The 27,509-nt window shown below is 44.9% G+C and overlaps 1 protein-coding gene across 1 annotated transcript in view; it reads left to right on the top strand.

The window, feature by feature from the left end:
• The first annotated feature begins 130 nt into the window (after positions 1 to 130).
• LOC140460663 (uncharacterized) overlaps positions 131 to 27,509 on the top strand; it is a 52,010-nt gene continuing 24,631 nt past the window's right edge. Inside the window, exon 1 of the mRNA XM_072555279.1 lies at positions 131 to 632. The gene's annotated coding sequence lies outside the window, so the exon portion shown is untranslated. The remainder of the gene's footprint in view (positions 633 to 27,509) is intronic.

Below are 27,509 nucleotides of genomic sequence, written 5' to 3'. Positions count from 1 at the left end.
ATGAGATGTGCAACCCCAGGGAAAAGAAATTGTGGCTCCCGCCATTTTTACCCCAAACTGCCAATTGGACACAAGATCTGTCCGTAACAACTAGCGCCGACCACCATTGGTCAGGTGGAGTAAGGTGCGCTCTGATTGGAGGAAGCGCGGATGACGCGCGTCACAGAAGGAGGAGACGGAAAGAAGAAGAAAAACAAAGATGGCGGCGCGAGGCTGCGGTTTTCTCATCGACTCAGCGGGCGGTTTCTGACGGAGGGAGGGGGCAGACAGGCATCGTTTACCTCAGAAAATACCTTTAAAATACATTTCAAATTAAAGCCGGAACTTTTCAAACAAAAGTTGTGAAGAAAAGGAGACAGTCCCCGGTGGTGTTTATTGTTTATTTTTGTATAATTTCCGGGGCCCGGGAAGGGGGAGGTGACGGTTACCGGGTGAACGAGAAAACAAATTAAAAATGTCGGCGGTGGAGGAGAGAGAGCCGGCGCCCGCGGCGGGAGGTGGAGGAGCGGCGGCGGCGGCGGCGGCGGCGGCGGGGGGTAAAGTCCGGCGCGGATCACAAGCTGGAGGAGAGGCTGCACTCGGTGCTGTGCTGGACCGTGTCCCTGGAGCTACCCGCGGCTTCACTCTACCAGGTACCGGGCTGGGCTGAGGGAGAACCCGGGGGATAAGGTGGATCACCATTAACCTGGAGCCACAATCACTGCCATTCCTAAAACAAACATAATTTATATTAGAATCACCATCTAATTCTCCATACACCTTCTGTAATCCATGTAGGAGGGCAGGCTGTACCATCTGACTGAACTGTTCCGATATTCAATTGTGTATAACGTGTGTACATATACTTCTTTTTATAAGATATACAATGTTATTTAACACATTTGGATATAAAATACTATCATCATGGGATTTGCAGCACTTCACAGAGCGCTGTACAAGGTCACAGGCAATATTGTGTACGAGAGCCTGTGTAAACCTCTATGGTTATGTTTTATTATTGTGATTTGAGGTAATCGCACGTAAAATGGGTAGGATTGTGTGTGTGTAGGTATGTTATTTAGATCCTGGGGTTTTGTCTTGTCCAGTGATGATTTGGCTGTGGGGAGGGGGGGAGGAGAGTGGGCATACTAATTAATCTTTCTGCGAAATCCAGCATTTTGTTGAAGAGCTTCATTTCTTTGCAATTGTCATCTTCCAAAGAATCAACCTACCCAGTATTTAAATGGACATGTGCATATGTATAGTTGTGTCTGAATGATGGAAATTTTTTTTTTTAAAATCCTTTTGTATATTTCCTGTGCTCCATGCATGGCGAATTGGACGTGTTTGATTTTTTTTCTTGCAAGTGCTGTGAAAAGTAGTCTGATCGTGTAAAAGTCGACCCTAGTTCTTCATAGACAACAGACCAATGTTTGTGAGACAGTGTGATGGCCGTCATGTTCCACTCCAGCTTTGCAGTCTGTCGGTTTTTCGGCTCTGTTCCCGTCTTCCAGTCCGTTCTCTGTATGTTCCACTCAGTTTTCAGAATTACCATAATTGATTTTTTTTTGCTTTATTCGTCAGTTGAGCTTCTCCTTATGATACGGTATGAATCTTGACAGGCATGAATTTCAGCCCCTCAAGTAGTATCCAAGTAACAGTCGACCCCCTAAATTTAACCTTAAAAAGTCGTCAAAAAATTGACTATTACTTGAGTATATACGATATAAATGAATTAATGTTCACTGCTTCGCCTTATGCTATTTTGCCTTATGAAAGGTTTCATAGGAACACTCCACTTTTGGATAGTGGGGAAACCTGTATCAGTACAATACAGCACAGTCACAAGCCCTTCTTATTTGGTTTAGGCACCCCTGTCAAGCCTGTGCCAATTCTTAATTCTCACTTGGACCTGCTATTTATTGCCCACGTGCGGTTTCTATCCTTCTGTTCATCTCGCGTTCATGTGTCTATCAAGATACACCTTAAACGTTGCTAAGGTGCCTGCTTCCACCACCCATTACCCCTCTGTCTGAAAAACCTTCCCCTCCACTTCTCCTGTAGACTGCCCTCCTCTTGCCTTGAACCTGTGCCCTTTTGTAGTTGATCTTTTCACCCTGGAAAATAAAATAAATCTCTGAGTAACATAGAATCCCTAGTGTGGAAAAGACCATTCGGCGCAACATGTGCACACTGACCCTCTGAAGAGTAACCGACACAGACTTATTCACCTACTCCTATTACGCAACATTAGCCCTTGACTAAAGCACCCTCTCCCAGAGCATCCATATCCTTCTGATAGTGTGGTGACCAGAACTGCATACAATATCCCTAATGTGGTTGAAATAAATAGCTGTAACGTAACTTGCCAACTCTTACACCCAGGAAAGGCAAGCGTGCTGTGTGCCTTCTTGACCATCATACCCACCTCTGTTTCCACTTTCAGGGATCTATACGCCCAGATCCCTCTGCATGCTAGTGCTCCTAAGAGTTCTGTCGTTTATTGTACAGTTCTTGTATTTCTTTCTCCCTTGTGTCTGTATCCAGCTTCCCCTTAATTCTACTCTCCTCTTCATCTCTTTGCCCATTCATCACCCCTCCACACATTAGCATATCATAAGACCATAGGAGCTGAAATTAGGCCATTCGCCCCATTGAATCTACTCCACCATTCAATCGTGGCTGTTAACTTTCCCTAGCCCATTCGTCCTGGAACCCTTGATACTCAAGAACATTTCTGTCTCCATCTTAAATATGCTTAATGACCTGGCCTCCACAGCCTTCTGTTGCTGTGAATTCCATAGATACACCACTCTCTGGCTGAAGAAGTTTCTCCTTATCTCCCAACTAGAGGGTCTTCCTTTTCTTCTAAGGCTGTACCCTCGGGTCCTAGTTTGTCCTAACAATGGAAACATCTTCGCAACATCCATTCTGTCCAGGCCGTTCAATATCCTGTAGGTTTCAATTGCAACCCCCCCTCATCCTTCTAAACTCCATATAGTCCCAGAGTCCTCAAAAGTCCCTCATATGTTAAATGTTTCATTCCAGGGACCATTCTCGTGAACCTCCTCTGAACACCCTCCTGGGCCAAAACATCCTTGCTAAATAGGAGGCCCAAAACTGCACAATGCTCCAAATGTGGCCTGACCAGAGCCTTTTAGAGTCTCAGAAGTACATCCCTGCTTTTGTATTCAAGTGCTGTCAAAATAAATGCCATCATTGCATTTGCCTTCCTAACTACTGACTCAACCTGCAAGTTTACTTTGAGAAAATCCTGATCTTGAACTCCCAAGTCTCTTTGCATTTCGGATTTCTGAATTTTCTTCCCATAATCCTTCTGTTCCAACAGTGACTGTCTGGTGTCAGGGTAGCACCAGTGATTTCCTGACATGTGGATTGTATTTGGGGATACCAAGGGATGTCAGGAACTGCGAGTATCTCAGGAGCAATCATTATTCCTGGAGGAGGCAGAGAGAAATGTGGTGTGGTCCTGTAAACTCCAGAACTTTGATAACTTAATGAGTCAGCAATAACTCCTTCTGGACTAAAAAACAAAAGGGCCAATGAGAAACTGCTACAAGACAGTTAACAAATAACATACATTAACTATCGTTGGGAAGGAGGAGGCAAAACAATGAGCTGTTTCTTTGGACAGATGAAATAATGGTGTTTAATAACTGTGTGATAAAAGGACAATTAATTCTGCTTGGAGAAGGAAGGCCTTGGCGTGAAGGGCATCTAAGGAGCAGGAAAATCGACATTTCGGGCAAAAGCCCTTCATCAGGAATACAGGATTCTGCTCCTGCTGTCTGAACTGCTGTGCTTTTCCAGCACCACTCTAATCTTGACTCTGGTTTCCAGCATCGGCAGTCATTGTTTTTACCTTGGCGTAAAGGGGTTAATTGCAGGACAGGCTGTTTCAAACAGGTGGAAAACCCTCAAGGATAAGAAGGTAAGCTACAGACCTGAGGTCTCCAGAAGTGTGGAGAGATGGTGGTTAGAATCTAAAGAAACGTTACACCACAAATCTGAAAGTGATGGAACTCCACCAGAATTCAACTCCAGCACGTTTCAGCTGCAGTGCTTGGAGGAACAACACTGCATCAAACCCCTGTAAACTTCCAAAGATGAGCACTGTTGGTAGAAACAATGTTAAATTCCGCCATCACTTGGGTGATAACCAAGATTTTGCGGGGGGAGAAAGAGTGGTAAGGGTGAATTTGCGTACTTGACGGTTTTTATATTTTGGTTGCTACCGACAATAAAGTGTAAATCATGGTTCAACACTTGGTTGTCTGTGCAGTTTCTGAGTCAGTATTCAAATTAAAGCGATTCACCCACAACCAGAGTGAGTGGCTGGGATTAATAATGACTCCTTTGCATTCAGCAGGATGGCACGTCAATACTGTTACAGCGAATGCTGAACTCCCTCCCCCTCTCTGAGATCTCAAACCAAAACACCAAAAGAGGAGTGCATTGCCCCATAATCTACATAAAATTAGTGTGAAAAGTGGTGTCATCTGCTCTAGTCTTAAAAACAAAAATAAATACCTGACACTTTAAAATCAACAAAAAGTAATTTACGTATCCAACTTGAGTGGTGAACAACTGAACTAAACTATTAACAAACCGAATAAATCCCTTCAAACGACTGACTATGCTGGCATAAAACAGGATTTTTGTCATATGCTGTTCCACTAAATACAAGACTCACTAATACAACAAGAAATAGAATTTAGTCTCTCAGATTACAGCCAGGTTACGTCTTCCAGAATATTCTAAGCATCCTTCTATTGAATCTTTTCTCAGGAATGCCTCCTCCAATTCCTGCTCTTCTGGTATTTTTGTAAATGATGCTGTCTCATTCACAGATGACTGTCAGAGCTGATGTCTCGCTCGAGTGCTGAGGACTCTTAGCTGTAGCAATGGGGAGTTAGCTCTGCGGCTCTGTCCAACTGTCCCCTTCTTTTATACCCTTGATGCCATATTGAGTTTTTACAATGGTTTTGATAACAGAGGACCAATCCTATCAGATTTAAGTTTAATAGGTATTGGTAGCCAAAGGACCTGACTTAAATTGATTGGCTAAATTGAAAAGTCATTATCTTGGCCTGTTAACTGTACAACCTTGTGATAGAAATGTTTCTGCTTGTGTGCTCTCTTTTGTGATGATGTTACTCCTTTAAGAAGATTATGTCATCTTGATTTTTTTTCCCCAAGAGGGGTTGTAAAAGGCAGAGGGTCCAATTCGACTGGGCTAAGGGACTTCACTAATGGCCAACAGATATTGGCAAAGGCAACAATCGGAAAAAGGTTTGAGATTTTTTTTCTGAAACACTCTACAGTGAAACAGTCTGTAAGGTCACCCCTCAGCCTCTGACCCTCCAGGGAAAATAGCACTAGTCTATTTCAGCCTCTTGCAACAGCTCAAACCCTCCAACCATGGCAGTATCTTTGTAAATCATTTCAGAACCCTTTCATGTTTCACAACTTGTTACAAACACGTCACTAATTCAGAGAAGCCTCTCAATTACAGCTGTAAATGGAGAAAGTGTGTTTAATAATGAGTCATGAATAAAGGCTGTATTAATCTTTTACTGTGAAGTTTTACTCCTACATCTCCAAACAGAGCATACACACCTGGTCAGAAGCAGCCTATGGGATTTAAGACACCATTGGCTGTTTTCCAGAAAGGACTGACTTTGCACAGAAACCATAGACATTTTAAATGAATGGGGTACCATTTGTTTTAAGGTCAGGTAAACTTAAGAGGCACTGCATTGGCTTAGAAATGAGAGATCCTTGACACACACACAGCTGGAATCATCACTGCGCCATTATTAGCAAATTGGAATTAAGACTGGGATGTTTTCCCCGTGGAGCAGAGGAGGATGAGAGGCGAAGTTTATAAAACTGTGAGGGTTATAGATAGGGTTAAGGATTGTTGCCTCTTACCTAGGATGGGGAAATTTCAAGACTGGGGACACATTTGTACGGTGAGAGGGGAGAGATTGAAAAAATATGTAGGGCACAAATTTTAGAGAGTGGTTTGTGTATGGAATGAACTGCCAGTGGAAGTGGTTGAGGTAGATACATTAACAACATTTAAAAGGCATTTGGTCAAATACATGGAGAGGAAAGGTTTAGAAGGATAATGGCCAAGTGCAAGGAAATGGGGTTACTATTGATGGACATTTTGGTCGGCATGAACCAGTTTGGGCCGATGGGCCTGTCTCCGTGTTGTAACACTGACTCGTGTCTCTTTGTCACTCCAACAGTTTTGAGTTTTCAGATGAGCACCTCACTTAATCACACCGAATAAAATCCGATCTCATTAGTCAACTCTGATTTGGAAGTGCTGGTGTTGGATTGGGCTGGGACAAGGTCAGAAGTCACACGGCACCAGGTTAGAGTCCAACAGGTTTATTTGAACTCACGAGATTTTAGTGCACTGCTCCTTTGTCGGTGAAGTGATGAAGCAGCAGCATTGAAGAAGGAGCAATGCTCCTAAAGCTTGTAATTTCAAATAAACCTGTTGGTCTGTAAGCTGGTGTTGTGTGACTTCTGATGTCTTCAGCTGTGGGTTTGAGTCAAACTTAATGGGATATTTTGTCCAACACGGCATTTTTAAACAGTATCACTTGGAGGGATTAATTTGAAACCTTTCAAGAGGGGAGTTCAACAAGACTGAACTATTCAAAGTTACTTGGACTCCATTTTAAAACTTACATCAGGACAGGTAGACAAAGAGATATACAGCATGGAAACAGACCCTTTGGTCCAACTCATCGATGCTGACAAGACATCCTAAATTAATTTGGTCCCATTTGTCAGTATTTGGTCCATTATCTTTCTAAACCCTTCCTGTTCATGTCCGAAACCAGATGCCTTCTAAGTGGTATAATTGTACCAGCCTCCACTTTCTCTGAAAACTCATTCCATAACGCACTACCCTCTGCATGAAAACATTGCCCCTTATGTCTGTTTTAAATCTCTCACCCAGCCAAATAGCCTCCCTGCAGCTCAAACCCTCCAACCCCTGGCGACATCCTGGTAAATTGTTTCTCATACAGAAGTCAATGTTTTGGGAAGAACCCTTCTTCAGTCCTGAAGGAGGGTTTATACCCGAAACACTAACTTCACCTCTTAAAGCTACCTGGCTTGCTGCATTCTCCCAGCCTCCTGCTTGCCTACTTTGGATTCCAGCAACCTCAATTTTTTTTTGTTTCTAACAAATGGCGGAGCAGACTTAATGGGCTGAATGGCCTAATGTCTGCTCCAGTGGTCTTAGCTTTCTGCGGATTGTTTCAATGGGAACGTGCAGTCCCGGACTCAGAGTAGTGTCGCCCACTGGAAGCAAAGTTTATGGAATCACAGAATCCCTACAGACTGTAAACAGGCCCTTTGGCCCAACAAGGCAACACCAACCCTCCATACAGTTACCCACCCAGACCCATTCTCTTAACCCTATTACTTTACATTTACTTGGAGAAAGGGAGGACTGCAGATGCAGGAGATCACAGTCGAGTGTGTGGTGCTGGAAAAGCACAGCAGATCAGGCAGCATCCGAAGACCAGGAGAATCAACGTTTCAGGCATCATTCCTGATGAAGGACTTCTGCCCAAAACGTCGATTCTCCTGCGCCTCAGATGCTGCCTGACCTGCTATGATTTTCCAGCACCACACTCTTGACCAGTCTACATTTACCCCTGACTACTGCACCACACTTACACATCCCTGAACACTATGGACAATTGAGCTAGGCTAACTCACCCTAACTTGTACATCTTTGTATTGTGGGAGCAAAACCGGAACAACCGGAGGAAACCCACGCAGACACGGGAGAATCAAACAGTAGAATCAAACCCGGGTCCATGGCTCTATGAGGCAGCTGTGCTAACCACTGAGCCACCACGTCGCCCCGAACCACTTTAGGATTGCACTTGGGGGTGCGAGGCGGTGTGCAGTCCAGAAAATGTTTTTAAAAGCCCACCAACTTTCCCACTGCACCCATTGTCAGAGTGGGGCACAAGGTTTAGTCCACAGTAGCGTCATTGGCGGTATCTGTTTGTTGGGAGCACTGGTGCCCTTGCTGGTGTCTTCGCAAGTTGCTGGAAAATGTGAACCTCTTGCTGCACTCAGGGCAGCTGAATGGCCTCTCCCCTGTGTGGACCCGCCGGTGGGTCAGCAAGTTTGAGGAATCGCTGAAGCCCTTCCTGCACTCAGGGCAGTAGAATGGCTACACTCCTGTGTGGACCCACTGGTGGGTCAGTAGGTGGGAGGAGCGGTTAAAGTGTTTCTCGCACTCTGGGCAGGAGAAAGGCTTTTCCCCGGTGTGAACCCGCTGGTGCCTCAGCAGGTGGGAGGAATTGCTGAAAGCCTTCCCGCACTCGGGACAGCTGAAGGGCCTTTCCCCCGTGTGGACCCGCTGGTGGGCCATGAGGTTGGAGGAGACCGCAAAGCCTTTCCTGCACACTGAGCAGGAGAACGGCCTCTCACCGGTGTGGACCCGCTGATGTGTCAGCAGGGAGGAGGAACTGCTGAAGACCTTCCCACACACAGGGCAGGCGAACGGCCTCTCCCCAGTGTGGACCCAATGGTGCATCAGCAGGTCAGAGGATTTGCTGAAGGCCTTCCCACAATCAGAGCAGGGGAAGGGCCTCTCCCCGTGTGGACACGCTGGTGCGCCAGCAAGTGGGAGGAGTGGGTGAAGCTGTTCCCGGACACAGGGCAGGTGAATGGTATCTCCCCAGTGTGGACCCGGCGGTGGTCCAGCAGGTGGGAAGAGCGGATAAATCCCTTCCCACACTCTGGGCAGGAGAACAGCCTCTCCCTGGTGTGACTGCGCTGATGAATTTTCAGGGCAGATGGGACACTGAAGCCTTTCCCGCAGTCACCACACTTCCACGGTTTCTCCATGGGGCGATCTTCCTCTGGTTTCTCCATGGACAAAGCTTCAGCTGCACACAAACGCATGTATAATCCCTCCCTGCCGTGAATTCCTCTTTCCAGGCTGTATAATTGTTACAGGCTGCATACTCAATGCGCTGCCACAGAAGCGTCTCTCACTGATGCTGAAAGTGGACTGAAACAGAAAGCAAAGAGTTTTGCTCTTTCTCACAGAATCATAGTCGAAGATCGTTACAGTCCCAATGGATTGATTGACTGTCTGTCATTGACGTGAAAATGAGGACTACAGACGCTGGAGAGTCAGTCAAAATGTGTGGTGCTGGAAATACACAGCAGGTCAGGCAGCATCCAAGGAGCAGGAGAGTTGCTGTTTCGGGCATAAGCCCTTCAACTATTGAATTTGAAACTTTAGTCTTCAGATCTTCAAATGCACTGGAAAGAAATGATTATGAAAGTCATCACTGGCAGTGAGGGTAGAAATTCAGAACAAGCAATTCTACTTTATGCGGAACATTCTTTTCTTTTGTAATTCCATGAAATTGAAAGCACCATTTACCCTACTCCGATTGCTCTACATTTACACCTGATTAATCCATCTAACCTACACATCCTGGACACTATGGACAATTTAACATGGCTAATTCACCCAAACCTGCACATCTTTGGATAGTGAGAAGAAACAGGTGCACTGGAAGAAATCCGCTGCAAACGTCAGTTGGAGAATGTGCAATATCCACACAGACAACGGCCCCAAGGCTGGAATTGTATCTGGGGCTCTGGTGCCGTGAGGCAGTAGCACTAACCACTGAGACACCGTACCTTCCTTTTCCAGTCCCGCCACCAAGTCACTCAGCTTGAGCTCAAGCAAAGCACTACGTTTAATTTTCGCTTCACGTTCATTGAACTTTCAGCCCGTCCCCACTTCCCCTCCGGGAAATGCAAAAAGCTGGGGGTTGCCACTTAGAATCCCTACAGTGCAGAATGAGGCCATTTGGCCCAACAAGTACATACCAACACTCCGAAGAGTAACCCACCCACACCCATTTCCATACTCCTATCACTCTCCATTTACCTCCGACTAATATACCTAACCCACACATCTCTGAATACGATGGGACAATTTAGCATGGCCAATTCACCCTAACCTGCACATATTTGGACTGTGGGAGGAAACCGGAGCACCTGGATGAAACCCACACAGCCACCAGGCAGGGGGGAGGGGAAGGACAATGTGCAAACTCCACACAGACACAGTCACCTGAAGCTGGAGTCAAATCCTTATCCCTGGTGCTGTGAGGCAGCAGTGCTCCCAGTGAGCCACGTGCTGCCCATATGTGCTGAAAGAGATGCAATGTGGAACTTTATTGACTGCACCGCACAGTGGATTGTTAAGTAAGGTCGAGTTTCGAAGGATCTGGGAAGAGGTAGCCAACATTTAGGAGTGCATTGCTACAGATACTGGAATCCATCCTGAAAACGACAAATGCTGGAGATCACAGCTGGTCAGGCAGCGTCCACATAGAGCAAGCTAACATTTCAGGTCTTCTTAGAGATTTATAAAATCTTGCTGGATACAGAGAAAATGAATCTCAGGAGTCATTTCCCTGGAATGGGGGATTTCAACACTAGCGGACATATTTTTAAGGTGAGAACAGAAAGATTTAAAAACAAAATAAGGGCAACAGAGAGTGCTTCATGTGTGGAATGAATTTCCAGAGGAAGTAGTAGATGCGCTGACAGCCACAACATTTAAATGACATTTGGAATAATACATGAATAAGATATGTTCAGAGGGATATTGGGCCAAGCACATGTAGGTGGGACTAGCTTAGTTTGGGATTATGGTCGACATGGACTGGTTGGACCGAAGGATCTGTTTCCGTGCTGTGTGACTCTGACTGGATACAGTGGATGTGGGGAAGAGGTTTCCACCAGTAAGAGAAACAAGGACCAGAGGACACAGGCTCAGGGTGAAGGAATGCCCTTCAGAACTGAGAGGAGGAGGAATTTCTTCAGCCAGAGGATGGTGAATCTGTGGATCTCATTGCTGCACTGCGCTGTGGAGGCCAAGTCATTGAGGGTATTTAAGACAGGGATAGATAAGTCTTTAATAAATAAGGGGATCAAGGGTTATGAGGAGAAGGCAACAGAATGCGTTTGAGAAACATATCGGCCATGATCGACTGGTGGAGCAGACTCAGTGGGCCAAATGGCCTCATTCTGCTCCTGTATATTGTAGTCTTAAAACTGGGCAGATTACTGAAGTGGTTTTCATGAACAATTTCAAAGTTCTGAAGTAAAGTCGTAGAGGTGTACAGCATTGAAACAAACCCTTTAGTCCAACTCGTCCATGCCGACCAGTTATCCTAGTCTAATCTCGTCCCATTTGCCAGGACTTGGCCACTATTGCTCTAAACCCTTCCTATTCATATACCCATCCAGATGCGTTTTAAATGCAGTAATTGTACCATCCTCCATCACTTACATTCCACACATGCACCACCCTCTGCATGAAACACTTGCCCCTGAGGTCCCTTTTAAAATCTTTCCCCTCTCACTCTAAACCTGTGCCCTCTAATTCTGGACTTGTCTGTTTATAAAATCATGAGGATTATGGATAGAATAAACATGTGGAAGGTCACCACCACCCCCTCAAAAGCCACTTACGGTCCGGGAAAACAGCCCGAGTCTATTCTGCCTCTCCACATAGCTAAAATCCTCCAAACATGGCAACATTCTTGTAAATCTTTTCTGAACCCTTTCAAGTTTCACAGCATCCTCCTGATAGGATGAAGACCAGAACTGCACATAATATTCCGAAAGTGGCCTAACCAGTGTCCTATACAGCTGCAACGTGACCTCTCAACTTTACTACCCAATGCTCTGACCGATAAAGGGAGGCATACCAAATGCCTCCCTCACTGTTCTATCTACCTGCGACTCTACTGTCAAGGAGCTATGAACCTGCACTCCAAGGTCTCTTTGATCAGCAACACTCCCTCGGACCTTACCCGATTTGCCTTTCCAAACTGTAGTACCTCTCATTTATCTAAATTAAACTCCATCTGTCATTCCTTAGCCCATTGGCCCATCGGATCAAGATCCCGTTGTGATCTGAGGTAACCTTACTTGCTGTACACTACACCTCCAATTTTGTTTTTTTCTACAAACTTACTAATATACCTCTGATGCTCACATCCAAATCATTCATATAAATGATGAAAGGTAGTGGAACCAGCACCAATCCTTGCGGTACAACACTGGTCACAGGCCTCCAGTCTGAAAATCAACCCTTCACCACCACCCTCTGTCTTCTACCTTCAAGCCAGATCTGTATCCAAATGGCTAGTTCTCCCTGTATTTCTCAGATCTAACCTTGCTAACCAGTCTGTCATGAGGAAACTTGTTAAATGCCTTTCTGAAGTCCATGGAGATCATGTCAACTGCTCTGCCCTCATCAATCCCTTGTTACTTCTTCAAAAAGCTCAATCAAGTTCGTGAGACATGATTTCTCACGCACAAAGCCATGCTGACTATCCCTAATCAGTCCTTGCCTTTCCAAATACATGTAAATCCCGTCCCTCAGGATTACCTCCAACAACTTGCCCTCCAGCAATGTCAGGCTCATTGGGTTGATAGTTACCTGGCTTTTCCTTGCAATCTTTCTTAAATATTGGTACCACGTTAGACAATTTCCAGTCTTTCATCACCTCACTTGTGACTAACAATGATACAAATATCTCAGCAAGGGACCCAACAATCACGTCTCTAGCTTCCCACAGAGTTCTAGGGTACACCTGATCAAATCCTGGGGATTTATCCACTTGCATGCATTTCAATACATCCAGCACAACCTCCTTTGTAGTATGGACATTTTTACATTTTTCAAGATATCATCATCTGTTTCCATACATTCTATTTCTTCCATGTCCTTCCCTACAGTCAACACTGATGCAAAATAATTGTTTATTATCTACCCCAACTCCTGTAGCTCCACACATAGGCTGTCTTGCTGATCTTTGAGGTGGCCTGTTCTCTCCCTAGTTACCCTTTTCTCCTTAATGTATTTATAAAAACCCTTTGGATTCTCCTTAACTCTACTTGTCGAAGCTATCTCATGGTCCCTTTTTGCCTTCCTGAGTTTACTCTTAAGTATACTCCAACTGCCTTTGTACTGTCAGGATTCACTCGATCTCTCCTGTCTATACTTGTCATATGCTTCCTTCTTTTTCTGAGCCAAAAGCTCAATTCCTCGAGTCATTCAGCATTCACTACACCTACCAACCTCCCCTTTCACTCTAGGTTCTAGATTAGAGTGCTGCTGGAAAAACACAGCAGTTCAGGTAGCATCCGAGGAGCAGAAAAATCGATGTTTTAGCAAAAGCCCTTCATCTAATCTAGAATCTGATTTCCAGCATCTGCAGTCCTTGTTTTTACCTAGTTTTTCCCCTTTCACCCTAACAGGAATATACTGTCTCTGGACTCAGTTTCTTATTTTTGAAGGTTTCCCATTTTCTAGCCATCCCCTTACCTGCGAACATCTGCTCCCAGTTAGCTTTTGAAAGATCTTGCCTAATACCAAGTTAGCCATCCTCCAATTTAGAGCTGGTCTATACTTTATCATCATTCTTTTATAGCTCATAGAATTATGGTCACTGGCCCCAAAGTGCTCCTCCACTGACAGCTCAGTCACCTGCCCTGCCTTATTTCCTAAGAGTAGGTCACGTTTTGTACCTTCACTAGTCAGAACATCCATTTACTGAATCAGAAAATTTTCTTGTACACATTTAAATTCCTCTTCATCTAAACCCTTAACACTATGGCAGTCCCAGTCTATGTTTGGAAAGTTAAAATCCCTGACCATAAACACCATTACAGATAACTGAAATCTCAATTTTTTTCTCAATTTCCCTCTGACTATTAGGGAGTCTGTAATAAAATCCCAATAAAGGTGATCATCCCTTTTCTTATTTCTCAGTTCCAACCAAATAAGCTTCCTGCATGTATTCCCAGGAATATCCTCCCTTAGCACAGTAATATTTCCCTTCTCAAAAAAGCCACTCTCCCTCCTCTCCTGCCCCCCCTTTCTATCCTTCCAATAGCATGTGTGTTCTGGAACATTAAGCTGCCAGTCCTGTCCATCCTTGAGCTATGTTTCTGTAACTGCCATGATATCTCAGTCCCAAGTTCCTAACCATCATCTGCCTTCCCTGTTCGGCCTCTTGTAATTGAAATAAATGCAGTTTAATTTACCAGTCCTACCTTGTTCTCTGCATTGTTACTTCCTGCTCTGAAGGTTTGACTCAATCCCTTTCCCAACTGGACCAGTCACAGATTGATCTCTTTCCTCACTATTTCTCTGGGTCTAGCAATCCCTGCCCCCCACCCACCCCCACCTTACTCATTTAAATCCTCCTGAGCAGCTCTCAAATCTCCCAGCAATATATTAGACCCCTTCCAATTTGGGTGCGATCCATCCTTCTTGTACAGGTCTTTTCTACCCCAGAAGAGATTCCAATATTCACATTTTTGGATCCTTTCTCCCATGCACCAGTTCCTCAGCCACGCATTCATCTGCCCTGTCCACCTATTCTCACCCTCACTAGCAACATTCCCCATTAACTGGTTAAGTCCTGGATTGCTTTCCTAAAATGCAACACCTCACGTTCGTCTAAAGTAAACTCCATCTGCCAATCCTCGGTCCGTTATCTTGTCCAATCGATTATAATTTATAGCAAACACTCTTTCCTCCCTTATTCCCTAAAAGCTAAACATCTCAATCCCACACACTCTCCTTTCATTCTCATTTTATTGAACCTAATCCCTGCTCTGCCTCATCCTGAAAAGTCTGGTTCATGCTGATTAACAGGCCTACACTCAAGGGGGATTTAATTGAAACATAAGAATGCTGAATGGCTTGGACAGAGTGCATGTTGGGGGAGATGTTTCCATTGGTAGGAGAGATGAGGACTTGAGGACACAGCCTTCGAGTAAACGGAAGATCTTTTCGAACTGAGATAAGGAGAAACTTCTTCAGCCAGACAGTGGCGAATCTATGAAATTTACTGCCACAGAAAGCTGTGGTAGCCAAGTCACTGAGTATATTTAAGACTGAAACAGATAGGTTCTTGAGTATCAAGGGGCGAAAGCTGGAGAACGGGGTTGAGAAACTGATCAGCCATGATTGAATGGTGGAGCAGACCCAGTGGGCTGATTGGCCTAATTTCTGCTCCTGTGTCCTATAGGCTCTTGCTGTTTTGGACACAGTGAGAGAAACTTGGGAGCAGGAGTAGGCCATTTGGTCTTTCAAGCCTGCACCAGCATTCAACAGATCATGACTGGATATTAATCTACCTACATCTAGGTGGATAAACTGGGATTTTCTTTCACTGGAGCATAGGATACTGAGAGGTGAACTTACAGAGGATTATAAAATCATGAAGGATAGAGATGTCCTTTCGCTCAGATGTGAGCTTCAAGATTAGGGAGCAAATTTTTAAGGTGAGAGGAGAAAGATTTTAAAAAGACATCAGAAGCACCCTTTTTAAAGAGTGGTTTGTGTGTGGAATGAATGTCCAGAGAAAATCCAGAGGTCAGATCAGTTTTCCTCCGTGTGAATCCAAGGAAAGCGATGGGTCAGATATAGGACCAGGCCGTGCACTCAGAGCATGTGCAGATCAACTGGCAGAGGTCTTCTCGGATATCTTCAACCTCTTCCTGCAGCAGGTGATTGTCCCTGCCTGTTTCAAGAGGGCCAACATCATCCCTGTGCCTCAGAAGACTCATGCAACATGTCTCAATGACTACCGCCCAGTTTCCCTAACTTTGGTGGTGATGAATTGCAATTAAAAGCTGGTCATGGCATTAATCTTCCAGCCTTCCCACTACTCTTGGCAAATTGGGATCCACGTCAGATGCCATATCATTTGCCCTTCCCTCCTCCCTAGAACATCTTGACACTAAGAACAGGTACGTAAGAATCCTACTTGACTACAGTTCAGCCTTCAACACTATTATCCCCTCGAGACTGATTACTAAACTTCATGATCTCGGATTAAGCCCCACTCTCTGCAACTGGATCCTCAGTTTCCTGACCCACCGGCCACAATCAGTGAAGACTGCGGACAATATTTGATCCTCACTAACACTCAACACTGGAGGCCTCCAGGGGTGCATACTCAGCCCCCTACTGTACTCACTGTATACCCATGACTGCGTCAACAAATACAAGACTAATGCCATTTACAAGTTCACTGGCACCACCATAGTCAGTCAAATCTCAGATGGCAACAAAACAGACTGCAGACGGGAGGTGAAAGACCTGGAAAAATGATGCACTGAAAACAAACTAGATCTCAATGCTAGCAAAACCAAGAAACTCGTTATTGACTTTTGGCGGGATGTTACTCATGCCCCCATACACATTAACAGCACAGAGGTGGAATGAGAGGAGTGTGTCAAGCTCCTGGGAGTGGTCATCCACAACAAGCTGTCTTGGATGTACCACTACCTAGTATGGCAACTGTACCATTCAAGATTGGAGACGGTAACAGAGACTGGTGAACTCAGCCCAGACAATCACAAAGGCCAACCTCCCATCTATAGAATCCATCTACCAGGCCTGCTGGCAAGGGAAGGCCACCAGCATTCTTAAAGATCCATCCCACTCTGGCAATGTTTGTCTACAACCTCTACCATCGGGGAGAAGGTACAGAAGCCTGAATACACGCACCAGCTAGTTTTGTAACAGTTTCTACCCTACTATTATTAGAACACTGAATGGACTCTCAAACTCTCAGGATTTGCTTGAACCTGTGTCTTTGTTTTTGCCACCGTTTACCTATTATTTACTATGCCACTTCACTATGTGATCCTACTTTTTGATCGCAAGACAACGCTTTTCACTGTGCCTCAGTACATGTGACAATAAATAAATTCAATTCACTTCAAGTGGTGGACGTAGTCCAGTTAAAAGGGTTAAAAAGCATTTGGATCAGAGGGATATGGGCCAAACACTGGCAGGTGCAACTAATTTAGTTTGAGAACATAGTCAGCATGGACTAGTTGGACAGAACAGTCTGTTTCTGCACTGTCTAACTGTTCTATACTAGTCTTAAACCCATTTTCTTGCCTCCCCCATAACCATCCACTTCCTCATTGTCAAAAATTCAAATGAACTTAGCCTTGAATATATTCAGTGACCCCCCACCCCCACCCCCAACTGCAGGAAGACATCTCGACCTCTGAACTCAATTCCTCTTGCTGATGTACCACTTGCCTTGTTCATTGCTTGCTGATATAGAAGGACGCTGAGGCCTATTTGTACATCAACACATCATTCCTGATGAAGGGCTCTTGCCTGAAATGTCGAATCTCCTGCTTCTCAGGTGCTGCCTGAACCTGCTATGCTTTTCCAGCCCTACACTTTTCGACTCTGATCTCCAGCATGTGCAGTCCTCACTTTCTTCACACCCCATTATATCACTATTTAAGGAATGCGTCTCCTTTCTCCTTTTTTTTAAAACAGCAAATGCGATAACTTCACATTGTGCTACTACATTTGTCATGTGTTTGCTAACTGAGACACAATCTTGGACCAACTTTTCCAGAGTCTCTCCCCTCGCCGGGATTCACTCCTTTTCCTTTCAATTACTGCAAAACAAAAATTGAACCGCAGAATGAAAAAAAATGGAACGGGGTGAGAAAAGAAAGTGCCGTACTCACAGATGTTGGACAGAGGAAGGAAGTTGCAGTCTGGGTGAAGCTCAATCTTTATTCAGAGAGGAACAACAGCAGGAGCATCTTCAGAAGCTCATGGTCAAACTTCCGTATTCAGACAATAGCGGGGCTCTGATTGACAAAAGAACCGGGGTCCTTCTGGTCATCCCGAGCTCCCCATTGGCCCATCAAAAGAAGTTCGCGGTCCGTAATTGCGGACAGCACAGAGCATGCGCAGTTCTTGTTAACACCGCTGAACATGCTCAGTACTTACTGTCACCGAGGAGTATGCGCAGTGTGGTCTGTGGTGATGCTGGTGTTGCTGACAAGATTTTGTACCCGAATGTCAAATGTCAACAGGAGTTTAAAAAAAAGCTGAAGCCACATTTTTTTTTAACCTGTAGCTCGACATTTTATTGCGTTTGCATTTTGTGTGACTCCTCAACTTTTGAATGTCTTTTCCCCAGGGTTGGGGAATCCCAAGCTAGAGGGCATAGATTTCGGTTGAGAGGGAAAAGATATAAAAGGGACCTCAGGGTCAGAAAAAACAGTTTGAAAGTTAATTCACCTCAATAAATGCCCCCTCTTATACCCTGAACAAGATTGTTCACAGCCTATTAATCATGAGTAGCAATGATGTTGTGAAACTTAGAAGGGTTCAAAAACGATTTATAAATATGTTGCAAAGGTTGGAAGGGTTTAGCTGCAGGGAGAGGCTGAATAGGCTGGGGCTGTTTTTCATACAGCATTGGATGCTGAGGGTTTATAAAATCTTAAAGAGATTTATAAAATCATGAGGGGCATTGATATGTTAAATCCACAAGGTCTTTTCGCTGGGGTGGGAGAGTCCAGAACTAGAGGGCATTCATTTTGGGTGAGAGGGGAAAGATATAAAAAGGACCTTAGGGGCAAATTTTTCATGCAAAGGGTGGTGCATGTATTGAATTAGCTGCCAGAAGAAGTGGTGGAGGCCAGTACAATTACAAAATTTAAAAGTCAGTTGGATGGGTATATGGGCCAAGATTAATTTAGGATACCTGGTCAGCATGGACCGATGGGTTTGTTTCCATACTGTTCAACTCTATGGTTCTATTTCTGCATAGACAGAATCAATTTCACAAGACTAGGGATAGGCCATCCACAACTTACACCCTCTCCTCAACTGTGGACTAACTAGACATAGTTGAATGCAAATCCCAGAAAGATGTCTGCAGCTTTTCTATAAAGTTGAACATGCTTTCATAATACTTCTGAATATCATTTTAGCTATTCTCAATTTTAAATATCAGTCATTTCTCGTGCAGCCGTGTCTACCAGGTCGAGTCATCAACATCCATTCTCTTTCTCTCTTCCTAGAAGGGTTTGATACAGCGATCGAAGACGGTTTGAGGCATCCGCAAGGACAGGGAGTGGCTGGAAGAGAAGGGGATAGAATGGACGGAGGGGCAGAGTGTCAGGGAGTGAGAGAGATAATTGACATGGGGACAGAGGGTGGGGGGATGAGAAAGACTGGGGGGAACAGAGGGTGATGGGAATGGAGAAGATTGTGGGGACCGATGGTGAGAGGAAGTGAAAGACTGGTGGGCAGAGGTGGGGAGGAAGAGAATGCAGGGCAGAAGGGTGGGGGTTGAAAGTTAATGGACGGGGACAGTGGGTGGGGAGAGATTGGACAGGGGGGCGGGGGGGGGGGGGGGGGGGAGAGACTGCCCAAATCCCACCTTCCCCAGGACCGGTGTTGATATCTCATTAACTGGAACCCACTCCTCCCACAGCAGACTTGTGTCAATCATTTCTCAATATATACGTGGCGAAAGCCGTAGAATCATAATTCTGACAGGCCATTCGGCCCATCAACTTCACACTGACCTTCGAAATAGCATCCTATTCAGACCCATCTGCTGACCTTACAGCCCTGCAGTTCCTCATGGCTCACCCACTCTAATCTGTACACTTAAGCATGGCCAATCCACCCTAAACTGCAGACCTTTGGACTGTGGGAGGAAACCAGAGCACTAGCAGGTAACCTACGCAGTCACAAGGAGGAGGACGTGCCAAAGTCCACACAGACAGTTGCCCAAGGATGAAATCAAACATGGACCCCTGGCACTGTGAGGCAGCGGTACTAACCACTGAGCCACTGTGCTGTCCAGAGTTAGCTTCTAATGTTTCACGCACCCTCAGCAGAGACTCTCTACTGACATTTGTGGATCACACCTGCTGTAACCTCCCTTTCCCACATCTTCAGCCCTGAGCACATTGGTTCCCGAATCCTGGCACCAGATAGACACCGATGTCATCTGGCCTCCTGCTACCAACTGCGGAGACCGGACACAATCCCTGTCACTATTCTGTCTCTTACCACCACCTCCCCACTGTTGTTCATACTCCCAGCACCCAGCCAGTTCGCTCCTCCACTCCCTTGCAGCCCTCTCTCAGATCCCCTTTACCTGCCTGATCCACGCTTACACCTCCTGACCCTGTCCACTGACTCAATCAGAAGGGTCTGTCCGGAGAGGAATGACCAACTCCTGGAATAAAATGTCTGGTTATATTTTTCATCAAAGGTCTGTAGCCTGGCTTTCAGCTCCATCTCTCTGAGCCAAATGTCCACCAGCATGTGTTTGCCCTGGATCACAGCATCCAGAGCCTCCCACCTTCTGCAAATCAACAGACAAGTCCCACCTTACACTCTCCAATGTGTGTTCTGTAACTGCTTAATCATTTCTGGTGGCTGAGCAGAGGCTAAGTTCAACTTGGATTCCAAACTTGGGTATCAATAGCCATGAGGATGGCTTCAAATGGACCTTTGGTTCATGTCACACTACAGGTGACTCCACTACACTATACAGTCTCACTCTCTCACACACACACACACTCATATACACACACACTTGCTCGTAAGTCAATAGGGTGAATTTGCGGAATTATATTTGCAAATACATTGTACATTGCTCAGAAAGTGCACAATCTGCAGACAGTCAATGCATGTAATATTTTATAAATTCCTACTTTGGAAATAGAACCAGTCTTACTCAAGATTGGGATACTGACAGACTTGAACCTCACACCTTCCATGCATTGTCTGAGCTATCACTTCTTTTTATAAAATAGAGTCATGGAGTCTTAGAGATGTAAAGCATGGAAACAGACCCTACGGTCCAATCTGTCTACGCCGACCAGACATCCCAACCCAATCTAATCCCATGTGCCAGCACCCAGCCCTTATCCCTCCAAACTCTTCCTATTCATATATCCATCCAAATGCCTCTTAAATGTTACAATTGTACCAGCCTCCACCACATCCTCTGGCAGCTCATTCCATACACGTACCACCCTCTGCATGAAAAAGTTGCCCCTTTGGTCTCTTTTATATCTTTCCCCTCTCACCCAAAAGGAATGCCCTCTAGTTCTGGACTCTCTGATCCCAGGGAAAATACTTTGTCTATTTATCCTATCCATGCCCCTCATAATTTTGTAAACGTCTATAAGGTCACCCCTCAGCCTCCAACGCCCAGGCAAAACAGCCCCAGCCTGTTCAGTCTCTCCCTATAGCTCAAATCCTCCAACCCTGGCAACATCCTTGTAAATCTTTTCTGAACCCTTTCAAGTTTCACAACATCTTCCCGATAGGAAGGAGACCAGAATTGCACGCAATATTCCAACAGTGGCCAAACCAATGTCCTGAACAGCTGCAACATGACCTCCCAACTCCTGTACTCAATACTCTGACCAATAAAGGAAAGCATACCAAACGCCTTCTTCACTATTCTAATTACCTTAAGTTATCTCGAGGATATAACTTAAAAGAAGTTCTAGGATTTGCATATTAATGAACTGAAACCTGCAATCCATTCCAAAAGATGAAAGACTTAACAGCAATCTTGGTTTGTTCAATATATCATTTCAGTTGCAAGACACTGATCTTTTGCGATAAATTCTGTGACTTATGATTCTGCTCCACAGCTACCTGCTGAAGGAGCAGCGGTTCGAAAGCTCGTGCTTCCAAATGAACCTGTTGGACTATATTCTGGTGTTATGTGATTTTTAACGTTGTTTCTCATGAACACAGCCACAACACTTTCTGCTGGTGCTAGTAAACATTACGATGTTGATGAAACGATGCAGTACCTGCAGAGATCTTAACAGTTTCTAACAATACTTGCTCCTTCTGATTCAAGACTTTGGCAACTTAGTGCTGGACTGAGTGAGCAGCTTTAAAACAGAAACCTGTTGAATTTTAAATCTTTCAATGTCTGAGTCCGAATTTACATAACTTTTATTGCGACCCAACTTTGTTACAGCTTCATGATCTCCCCAGCAAAAAAATTACAAAAAGTAGCTTTCCTTTTCTTCAACAGCTGAAACTCAAAGCACACACACACACATCCCTGACCTCCCCTGCCACCCCAGTTGCTTTACTATTGTTTAGCACTGAGGTGTCCCTTTGTAACCGAATCCTTGGTACAGTTTTAACCTGGAGGAAGTAATGCCTCATTCAGCAATTTCAACCCATATACTGTATCCAAGTAAGTTTCTCCCCACTCATTTTCCGGGGGCAGGGGTGGGGACAGTGGTTTAAAGTCAACCATATTGCAGAGAGTCTGGAGTCATGTGTAGGCCAGACCGGGTAAAGGATGCATCTGGGATGACTGAATGAATCCTTTATCACAACAGCAGTTTCCTTCCCTAAAAAAAACCATGAGTGAATCAGATGAGGATGTTTTCCCCCTGAAAATGGTTTTATCATGAGATTCTGAACTCCAGATTTCTGACCACATTCCAATCTGCCGTGGCGGGATTCAAACCCGGGAGTTCCCAGGGTTGAGTGCGTAATTTAGTTGACAATACCACTTCGCTATTGTTCCTTCAGTCGGTGCGATGGCACATGAACTTGCTAGTGCCTCCGGAAGTTTTCCACCCAACCAAATCCCTTCCTGCACTCAGGGCAGGAGAACAGCCTCTCCCACTGTGGACCCACTGGTATGTCTGCAGGGTGGATGAACTCATGAACCCCTTCCTGCAATGACAGTAGGTGAACGGCCTCTCCCCAGTGCGGATTCAAGGATGTTTCAGCAGGCCAGGAGAATTGACGAATGTATCCCTGTACTTGGAGCAAGTGAATGGCTTCTCCCCGGTGTAAACATGCCAGTGCATCAGCTGGTTGCACAACCAACTGAATCCCTTCCCACACACAGAGCAGGAGAATGGCCTCGATCCTGTGTGAATGCTTCAATGAGTCTCCAGCACTGACGGGGAAGGTAACCATTTCCCACAGTCCCCACATTTCCACAGTTTCCCCATGGGGAGAGGTTTCCTTGTGTCGCTCTGGGTTTGAAATTACCAACACCGTGAGGGGTGAGACTTTGATTTCCCAAACTGTGTAACTGGTTTCAAGCACCTTTCACAGTCAGTGCACTGAATCTCCCTCACTCGGGTGTCTCCGTATTCTTCCTGCTAAAGTGTCCAAAATCGCTCAAACAGAGAAAAGCAAATATTTCTTCTCAATTGGAACGGTTGCTGATATTCAAGTCCCAATGAATCAAGTGGCTCTGTCAGAATTGATGTACCATTTGCTTTCAGATTTCTTTCTATATGTCTTCCTGCAAAAATAAATTCACAAAATACGTGATCACAGTCAGTACTGTTAAATGAACAACATAGGTGACAATTCCTGTAGTTTGTTAGATGCCTGATCGCATATTATCCAGGACACAGAAACCCGAAAACCCTCATGCAGCCAGATAGCCTTAAGTGTGTATGGAGGAAATCTTCATTTCGGTGACAATAACCTGGAATAAGCTGCCTACAAAGGCACTGGAAATGGAGCTGAATCCAGGACAATGAAAATGAAATTTCAAGGCCACTTGAGAAAACCAAACCAGTAAAGTTGCTGAATGACTTTCTGCTGTCCTATTCAATAAAAAAGATGACAAGAAATACAGAATATAACTTCAGTGCTAGATTAGAGTTTGAAAAATAATAGCCACAAAGCTTTTATAACAGCGAATAATATCAGATATACACCATATGAAGCAATATACGTCTACATTTTATATCAACGTGCCAATCCCTTAGATTCTGCTCCATCCCATGAGTAACTACCCTTTTAAATCTGAACATGAGGAAAGAAGCGATCTTTTTCCACAATGCAAATTGTACTTAAATAAACGTGTCAAACTGAGGGGAAAAAATTAATATACCGTTAAGAAGAACAGAGAGCATCTGACACCTTTGCAGAGTCTGCTCCCTCCCTGGATTCACTTCAGTTGCTACAAGTGAATAGTGTTTCCTCCCTCTCCCTCCCAGGATGAGGAATGGAAAGGGCGAAGATATTGCTTTGCTCCCATGATTTCACCATGATGTGGGAATCCTTGTCTCTCTCCAGCTTTGACAATTAGTTGAAAGACCACTCATGTACGAAACATGTTCCATCTATTGCTGCTGCGAATGGGGTGTTGCTATTTCAGGCTGTGTACCCACTTAAAGCTCTTCCCATAGTAATTTCATTGGAACACTCTCACTCAGGTATGCATACCTCAGTCTCACTGATGTTTGAAACCTTGTGAAGCAGACAGGACAGGAGAGAAATAAAAATATTCTACTAGATTCAAAGGCCGATGATATTCCCATGTCAATGAATTGATTGTCTCTGTCAGATCCTGTTTTGAGATTTCTGGCTGCAATTCCTTCCCTTTCTCATATCCTGTAAAAGGAGATTACAGAAAGCATCACCATCTGCACAGGATAGAAACTCAAAATAGACAATTCTGGTTTCTGTGGAATCCTAAGTCTGAGTATCATACATAAGTTGAAGCATTTTATCCATATCTCCCCTGTCAAGGTCCCACAGGATGTTTATAAGACCTTCGGCCAAAATAATCCATTCACCCCATCGAATCTGCTCCACCATTTATTACCATAATGATTAATATTATAATCCAAAAATCCACATTCATGCCTTATTATTGATTCCCTTATTGATTAAAATTCTGCCCAACATCTGCCTTAACTATACTTAGTGATAGAACTTCCATAGCCCTGTCATTCATTACCCTCTGAGAGAAGATATCCACCTCATCTCCATAATAAATATGCAAACACTTAAAGTTAGAGGCTATTCCTTCTGGTCTGATACTCTCCCACGAATGAACACTTCCTTTTTGGCAACTAACCTTTCAGGCCCCACTCAGATTCTGATATGTATTCATTCAGATCTCCTCTCATTCTTCCAAACTCGAACGAATGCTCAACTGAGCTACTCAACATTGCATCATTAGCAAACACGTCAATTCCAGGGATTAATTTTGTGAACGCTCTCTCACCAGTTTCCAATGTTTCTGTCATCTCCTCTACTTCGAGGGACCCGAGTGCAAAACACGCAAGTTACAGCATAATAAAAGAATGATAAATAATAGACATTTTTCAAACAGAAATTCGAAGATGTGCAAAAATATTTAGATGGAAAAGAGTCCAATCATATAGTGGTAAGGAGCCTGATGGCTTGGGGGAAGAAACTGCTGCCTAGTCTGGTCGTGATAGACTGATTTGGGAGGTGGGTGTGAGGATCCAAAATTGGAATTTAGGAGACGCAGATCTTCATTCTGGTGCCGTGACACGTTTCGTCTCCGACAGTTTGTGAACAGCAGTGTACGAGTTAAATGTCCTTCACTATCGAGTGTTGAGGAATTCGGCCTGCCAGACGTGATTATCTTTAGAACGTTTGGTTTTCATGTCATTCAAGTGGTGTCTGACGTGACCAGCCCAGCCCGAAAGGATCGGTCTTAGCAATGGTTGAGTCTGGGGGACTTGTTAAATGATTAAAAAGAGGGAAAAGATTAATTGAAGTTGAGGGTGCTTTGGTACTTACGGACAATGGTCTTCGAAAATTGCTGAACTCTGAGGGGAGGGTTGGAATCTGAATTCCCAAGCTTTGTTAAGTTTTGGTTTTTTTTAAAAAATTCTTTTTCCCGAACTTCGTTGCTTTCAGAAGTAAAACAAAATCAGTCTCCAGAGATTGGTTATTTTCTGGTGTTATTTTTTTTAAAAGTCGATCGTTTAAACATCATTTATTTTCGGTTTGGGTTGTGTTAATTTCGTTGCTTTTCAGTTTTAAAAAAACTCCACTGGCATGCGGGAGCAGAGTGGCGCAGCGGGATCATGCTGGGCCTATAACCCAGAGGTCGATGGATCGAAATCATCCTCTGCTATCGTTCACTGTGCTTGGTGGATGCTGCCTGAACTGCTGTGCTCTTCCAGCACCACTAATCCAGTCTTTGGTTTTCAGCATCTGCAGTCATTGTTTTTACCTTGTTGATTTTAACCCTACTGCGAATCCTCTTGCAAGGATGCCTGCCTTGAAGAAGTTTTCCTCCTCTCTCTACAAGAATCTCAGGGAGTCCCTCTCCCACTGCAACTCCCAGGTCATTTCCTCTGCTCTGAAGCTCTTCAACCATGTTGTGAAACAAACTCGGTACCACAGCCACATTTGCTCCTAGTTTCAAACTTCCAGCTCAGTTACTGTCTCCTTGACTTGTCCGACCTGCCTATCTTCTTTTCCACCTATCCACTCCACCCTCTCCTCCTTGACCTTCATCTCCTCCCCCACTCACCCATTGTACTCTATGCTACTCTCTCCCCACCCCCACCCTCCTCTAGCTTATCTCTCCATGCTTCAGGCTCACTGCCTTTATTCCTGATGAAGGGCTTTTGCCCGAAACGTCGATTTCGCTGCTCGTTGGATGCTGCCTGAACTGCTGTGCTCTTCCAGCACCACTAATCCAGTATTTGGTTTTCAGCATCTGCAGTCATTGTTTTTACCTTATCGTTCACTGTCACCTGGAGCTGTTTTCCTTTGGATCGGTGCTCTCTTCAGCAAACTGTCTTTGCATCTACTTACCGAATGTCCAAATGCATGTTTATATCGATGCACTCGCCAAATCTACTCCATTCAAGCGGCACGGTTTTAGAGGTCTCAGTGGTATTCTGTTCTTGGTCGGTTTCCTCTGAACTGAATCGCAAAACCAGTTCTCTATGATGCTAATGAGCTGGTAAAGTTGAAACCCATGCCTTGCGGTTTCGGCCATTCCCTGCAGTAATTCGCCACCCTGGTTCAGACGTGAATGACAAGCATGTCAGAAACCGCATCACGACTCAGACATCGTCCCCCACTGTTAGGACGGATACCACCGATTGTGAATAACCTCAAAGAGAGAGAGGGACAATTGACAGACAGTCGCCGTGGAATCCATGGACTGAATGGCCTCTGTCTGCGCGAGGATGATGCTTCGTGTTTATGCCGTCCCACTGCCTGTCTCTGGGACCGGAGGGCTGGAAGGGCTCCACGTGGAAAATGAGGTGTTGTTCTTTCATCTGGAGCTAGAACACTGCTGCAAGCCTGAGACAGGGATGTTGGCCAGGGAACAGGGTGATGTGTTAAAGTGGCAGGCAACCGCAAGGTCAGGGCCTTTTTAGTGAAACTGACACCTCTCACCCAAGGGATTCAGAGAGAGGGAGAGAGCAGAAGTGCAAAAGTGCTAGATCACTTTTCCACAAAAGCATCTTCGTTAAACGAGATCGGACTGCCAGAAGTAGGGGATGGGGCTGAGCTACCATTGCAGCGAACACAGCGAAGGGAAACATTTGTTCAAAGTTAGAACATGTTTTGCAGATTGTTCGCCCACACAATCCGAGTCTGAATGAATTCTCCAGCTGCGTTATTGCTAAAAATCTGAGAGTGAAATTTCAGGAAGCGGGGAGTTGAAGTGATTGGAGAGAGCGCTGAACAGGTTGTCGTGAATTGTGCCGTGTATGAGGAATGTCAATAATGAAGGCAGATCGGAAAGTTGGGACAGTTCTCCTTGGAGAACAGAAGTTTGAAATCTGGCCCAGTTGATGTTTTCCAA

The sequence above is a fragment of the Chiloscyllium punctatum genome, chromosome 36 (genome assembly GCF_047496795.1).
Source record: "Chiloscyllium punctatum isolate Juve2018m chromosome 36, sChiPun1.3, whole genome shotgun sequence".
NCBI classification, from domain to species: domain Eukaryota; kingdom Metazoa; phylum Chordata; class Chondrichthyes; order Orectolobiformes; family Hemiscylliidae; genus Chiloscyllium; species Chiloscyllium punctatum.
The sequence above is the reverse complement of the archived record's forward strand: the minus strand, read 5'-3'. Positions and strand labels throughout refer to the sequence as shown.